This window comes from Sinocyclocheilus anshuiensis, unplaced genomic scaffold, assembly GCF_001515605.1.
Source record: "Sinocyclocheilus anshuiensis isolate Anshui unplaced genomic scaffold, SAMN03320099.WGS_v1.1 scaffold25, whole genome shotgun sequence".
Taxonomy (NCBI): domain Eukaryota; kingdom Metazoa; phylum Chordata; class Actinopteri; order Cypriniformes; family Cyprinidae; genus Sinocyclocheilus; species Sinocyclocheilus anshuiensis.
This window is the reverse complement of record NW_015536477.1, coordinates 878,173-884,271: the sequence shown is the minus strand read 5'-3', so window position 1 is coordinate 884,271 and position 6,099 is coordinate 878,173.

Here is a 6,099-nt window from a genome sequence, read left to right as displayed (position 1 = left end):
TGACGGGTTCCTGGAAACCGCGTGACTGCCTTGTCACGTGCTCTCCCACTGGCCAATCAAGGCGAGCGCTCGTTCTTGACCTAAAACAAGCTGGCCTATGTGTAACATTTTCACACAATGTACAACTATATTCAATTATATTATAAATGTATTCGTACTGTGTTATGATGTGATATAAGGGCATTTCTAAAACTGTAATGTTGTGGAGAAGCTGGGGAAAAAGGCAGAGGCAAGGATCTATGTGCTGGTATTTAATGGAAAAACTAGAACAAACAATAAGCCAAAAACCAAAGGGAACAAAGAACAGAATGACTGGCACGCAGACAACCATTACATTCAACAACTCACAAGGAACTAAAGGGAAAACTAGGGCTATATATACACACAGGGGGCTAACAAGCTAAACAAGATAAGACACACCTGGGGAGACTAATCAAGGGGAACCAATGAATAAACGGACTACAAACTGACTACAAACACCACGGGAGACAGGAAGTGACATAAAAGTCCAGGGCAAGGCACAGAGAGCATGAAACAAAAACAAGAAAGAGTTGATTTGTGAGGAGAGCAATCACGTTTATTTTCTAAAAAAAATAAAACTGAACACCTCAAAATTACAAAACAAAACAAACAAACAACAAACAATATCTTTCAAAAAGGTCTCTTCAGTATAATGGATAAATAAAATAATGTTAAGTAAAATTAAAAAGCCGAAGCCTTCTTGCAGTGGATGTGCTGGTTTGGGTCTCATTGCCGGCTGCAGTCATGTCCTCATCTCATTTATAAAACACTTGTGATTCACAAATACTTGCCAAGGAACTCGCATTCACATAGCCTTGTTGAAAAGTTTGGGTGAGTAAGGGCAAAACGCACAAGATGCAGTACATTCAGTGGCCTGTAATAGGCAGTATCACGTCTTTTGTAGCAGAAATAAACTGCAGCAGAAAAAGCTAGGTCCATGCAAAATGTAATGTGTAACTGCAACACTCATTTCAAATGTAGTGGAGTAAAGAATAAAAGTTGCTAATATCTTTGATACTCAGTACAACTACAAAGTATCCGAAAAGATACTCAAGTACAGTAACTAATTACATTTACTCCAATACTTTACACCTCTGGTACTAATGTGTGTATGTGCAAACGTTGTATCTTCCTTCTCAGTATTTTTTATATAAAATTATTATTATTTATCTTATTGCAAGCAAACATAATAGTATTTTGTGACTTATTCAGAGTAAGAAATACTTTTTTTCTGATCTTGATATCTGTTAGCATGTGGAAACATGCTGATTTATTGTCTGATTTATTGATACCTCTTGTTGAAAAGCATCAGTAAAAAAACAATAAACTAACAATATTCTAATAATCAGAAATGCATGCGTGTGAAGACCTGTTTGCTAGGTGATTCTGCACCAGAAGTTTAATCACAAGCCTCTACAGTGGCACAGGCTTTATGGATCACAGCTATTAATGTCTCTATATGGACAATAATCCCTGAAATGGTTAAACCGCTCTTTTATAGATGGAAATCCAAGACAAAGTGTGTTTGTCAAACCGTTTTGAAGCTCAAATATAGTTTGGATTTTGGTTAATATTTTTCCCCCATGCATTAATTTGAATGAGTACAGTTGGCCAGACTCAATATCCATGCATTTTCCAAACTGCTTGCCCTGTCGGGTCACAGTGATGCTGATGGTCTCGGACCGTAGGCAGGGAAACAGCCTGTTCAGATGGCCAGGCCATTACAAGGCTTAGTGTATACAGGTGCATCTCAATAAATTAGAATGTCGTGGAAAATTTCATTTATTTCAGTAATTCAACTCAAATTGTGAAACTCGTGTATTAAATAAATTCAGACCTGAACCCCATAGAGAATCTATGGGGTATTGTCAAGAGGAAAATGAGAAACAAGAGACCAAAAAATGCAGATGAGCTGAAGGCCACTGTCAAAGAAACCTGGGCTTCCATACCACCTCAGCAGTGCCACAAACTGATCACCTCCATGCCACGCCGAATTGAGGCAGTAATTAAAGCAAAAGGAGCCCCTACCAAGTATTGAGTACATGTACAGTAAATGAACATACTTTCCAGAAGGACAACAATTCACTAAAAATGTTTTTCTATTGGTCTTATGAAGTATTATAATTTGTTGAGAATTGGTGGGTTTTTGTTAAATGTGAGCCAAAATCATCACAATTAAAAGAACCAAAGACTTAAACTACTTCAGTCTGTGTGCATTGAATTTATTTAATACACGAGTTTCACAATTTGAGTTGAATTACTGAAATAAATGAACTTTTCCATGACATTCTAATTTATTGAGATGCACCTGTACTATTAGAAATTAAATCAGAAATGCATATACAACAAATATAATAAATAAGCCAACTGAATGACCAATTAGCGTTATACTTTAAAGCTCAAATGAAGAGTTTTCCATTTTAATATATTTTAAATGTAACTTATTCCTGTGATCAAAACTGAATTTTCAGCATAATTACTCCAGTCTTCAGTGTCACATGATCCTTCAGAAATCATTCTATGATGTTGATTTGATCTCAACAAATATTTCTTATTATTATCAATGTTAAAAACAGTTGTGCTGCTTAATATTTCTGTCGAAACTGTGATACATCATTTAGAGGTTTGGGTTAATTAAGTTAAAAAAGAGGAAATAAATATTAAATTGTGCAACAGTGACAGTAAAGACATTTATAATGCTAGAAAAAAATTCTATTTCAAATAAATCCTGTTTTTAACTTTCTATTCATTAAAAGAATATTGAAAAAAAAATGTATCTCGATTTCCACAAAATTATTAAGCAGTTAAAACTGTTTTTAACATTGACAAAAATAATATAATAATTAATAACTGCTTATAACTGAGCACCGAAATCAGCATATTTGATTTCTAAAGGATCATGTGACACTAAAGACTGGAGTAATCATACTGAAAATTCAGCTTTGCATCACAGGAATAAATTACATTTTAAAATATATTCAAAAAGAAAACAGTTCAGAAAAAAAAAAAATATTTTATAATATCACAGCTTTTACTTTGGATCAAATAAATGCAGCCTTGGTGAGCATAAAAGACTTTTTTTTTTTTAAATCCTAATTATTCCACATTTTTGACTGGTAATATACAGTGTGTATTATTGAACTTTGCAAGAGAGACAAAATTAGGCTGATATTAAAATTTAATCTTATGCCTTAAATTTAACACCATCTAAAACTGAAGTTATTGTATGAGGTTTCCAAATAATGAAACATGTATTTGTTGACATTCACTGCTTGCATGACACGTTTCTTTGAGATATTGAGTATAAACCAGGCTAGAATCCATAATATGTTTATTTAAAGGCAAGTTAAAATTCAGAATAAATTTCAGTAGCTTTAGTATACAATGTTTGAGATGTCTCAGTGATTCCAAGTGGAACGAGTACAAGATTCCATCAAAGGGAAGGGCTTGTGTTTGCTTGTAGGGCCGTGTGCATGTCCTTAAGTCCATCAGCAGGAATCTTCCCAAGGCCCCGGGCAACACGCCAAGCCTTTTACTAAATAATAGCATCTATTACTCCCAAGGAAACAAAACTTAAACTTACAAGAAGATGAAAGAGGTGTTGTGTTGTTTGAGTGCTTGCTAATCTATTGGTCGGAAGAAACATGATGTTATATAATACTTACAAGATGAATTTAATGTCACATATCCTTTAAATGTTGTGAAAAGCGCAAGTCTCTGTAGTTAAGCGATGCAAATTTAAGCTGTTGTTGAATACTGATAGTATTCCATGTCTCTATAAGGTGTTTTTTTACTTCTAGTGTAATGAACTGCAGCTCCAAATAAGAGGATCAACTGGGCCAGCTGTGAAAGAACAAGAACAGTGCTGTCAGAATTAATCCAAATGCTCTTTCTCACTTTTTTTTTTTTTTTTGCCAAACTCTGCATTCTTTGGGATTCCGAGAGGTCCACTTCATCATGGTAACACTTTGTACACAAACAAAAATAAAAGGACAATATGTACGATGTGATTAGTATTGAGTTTCAATGCGTAAACAAAAAGCTATCCTTCAGGGTATTTTAGTCATTCACAGAGAGCACATATTTTCAAATGATAAATCAATAAATATGGTGTAAGCTGCAAACAAACGGAAATGACTTTACATGCTATGAAAAGTTCCATAGTCTTGCCCCACTCACAGTACTGTTTCACGGTTTCCACAAAATTATTAAGCAACATTGTTTTCAACATTGATAATAAATGATTAATAACTGGTAATAACGGAGCACCAAATTAGGATATTTTGATCATTCCACATTTTTTTATAAAAAATATAAATGTTATGGGATGAATCTTACAAAAACATCCAGTTCATATTTCACCCTAAAGTACAAAATGAATGAATGATTAAATACTCACTAAAAATACTTAAATACAATATTTAGATATTTATATTATAATCAGCAGTATAATTAGGCTACTGCTACTTTAAATGCTCTAAAATGTTACATATATCATTATATATATATATATATTTGTTTAATTTACATACATACAGACATACATATACACATAATACACTGAACAAAATTATAAACGCCCCCATTTTTCATGAGCTGAACTCAAAGATCTAAGACTTTTTCTATGTACACAAAAGGCCTATTTCTCTCAAATATTGTTCACAGATCTGTCTAAATCTGTGTTAGTGAGCACTTCTCCTTTGCCGAGATAATCCATCCACCTCACAGGTGTGGCATATCAAGATGCTGATTAGACAGCATGATTATTGCACAGGTGTGCCTTAGGCTGGCCACAATAAAAGGCCACTCTAAAATGTGCAGTTTTACTGTATTGGGGGGTCCGGGGGGGGTCCGAAAACCAGTCAGTATCTGGTGTGACCACCATTTGCCTCACGCAGTGCAACACATCTCCTTCGCATAGAGTTGATCAGGTTGTTGATTGTGGCCTGTGGAATGTTGGTCCACTCCTCTTCAATGGCTGTGCGAAGTTGCTGGATATTGGCAGGAACTGGAACACGCTGTCGTATACGCCGATCCAGAGCATCCCAAACATGCTCAATGGGTGACATGTCCGGTGAGTATGCTGGCCATGCAAGAACTGGGATGTTTTCAGCTTCAGCTATATATATACTATGTATAAAATATACTATTTTATTACTTATGTTATTGGTTTATTTTACAAATAAATAAGCTTTTATATATAGTCAGGGGTTAAATTGGGATTTGTTATGTGTGGGGCTCTATGGTATCGAGCTCATATATATATATATATATATATATATATATATATGTGTGTGTGTGTGTGTGTGTGTGAGTGAGTTTTATTTATTTATTTTTTTTTTGCAAATATGATTTATTCTGAAGCAATATTCTCATTTTATTCAATATTTGTATATTCAATATTTTATCCAAGGACATTTTTTTTCCTTTATAGAGGGCATTTTCCCGCTAATCTCATTAATACTTTCATTTCAAATTCTTACATTTGATCTATAAATTCAATTATAATAATGTGATTATCTATACCTTATCAAATTAAATCCCTTACACTGAAAAATACAACGGCATTAAATAATATTATGAGATTCTTTTAAATATTTTTGAATATGCAAACAAGAAATTATGGTGGAAAATGATACTTTTCAACGAAATTAAAACGCCAGTGCCAGTAGTGTTTAATGAGCGAGTCATTGAGTCGTTCATTCAAACGATTCGTTCAAACGGCAGATTAATCCGATGTTTATTGCGTGGGCTAATGAAACTTTGATTCAACCGATTCGTTCAAAACACTGAATCAATCAGCAATTAATCGGCTGGTTGCTGTGAGACGCGCTGTGTTTCCGCCTAAAATGTAAGTGACCTAATATTATTGTATTTGCTTATTGAACTGTTTATAGAACTATTAAACAGTCGTAATGGTGAAAACGTTGTTTGATGTTGCCTAACTAACTGCATTTTAAATATAAAAACGTTCCATTTGGAATTTTTACCTCAGGATGCTGAGTTCTTTGAGTACCAAAAAAAACCACCTTCATTGAAAAATATATTTGCTTACATTTTCTCTAAATTGTGAGATAT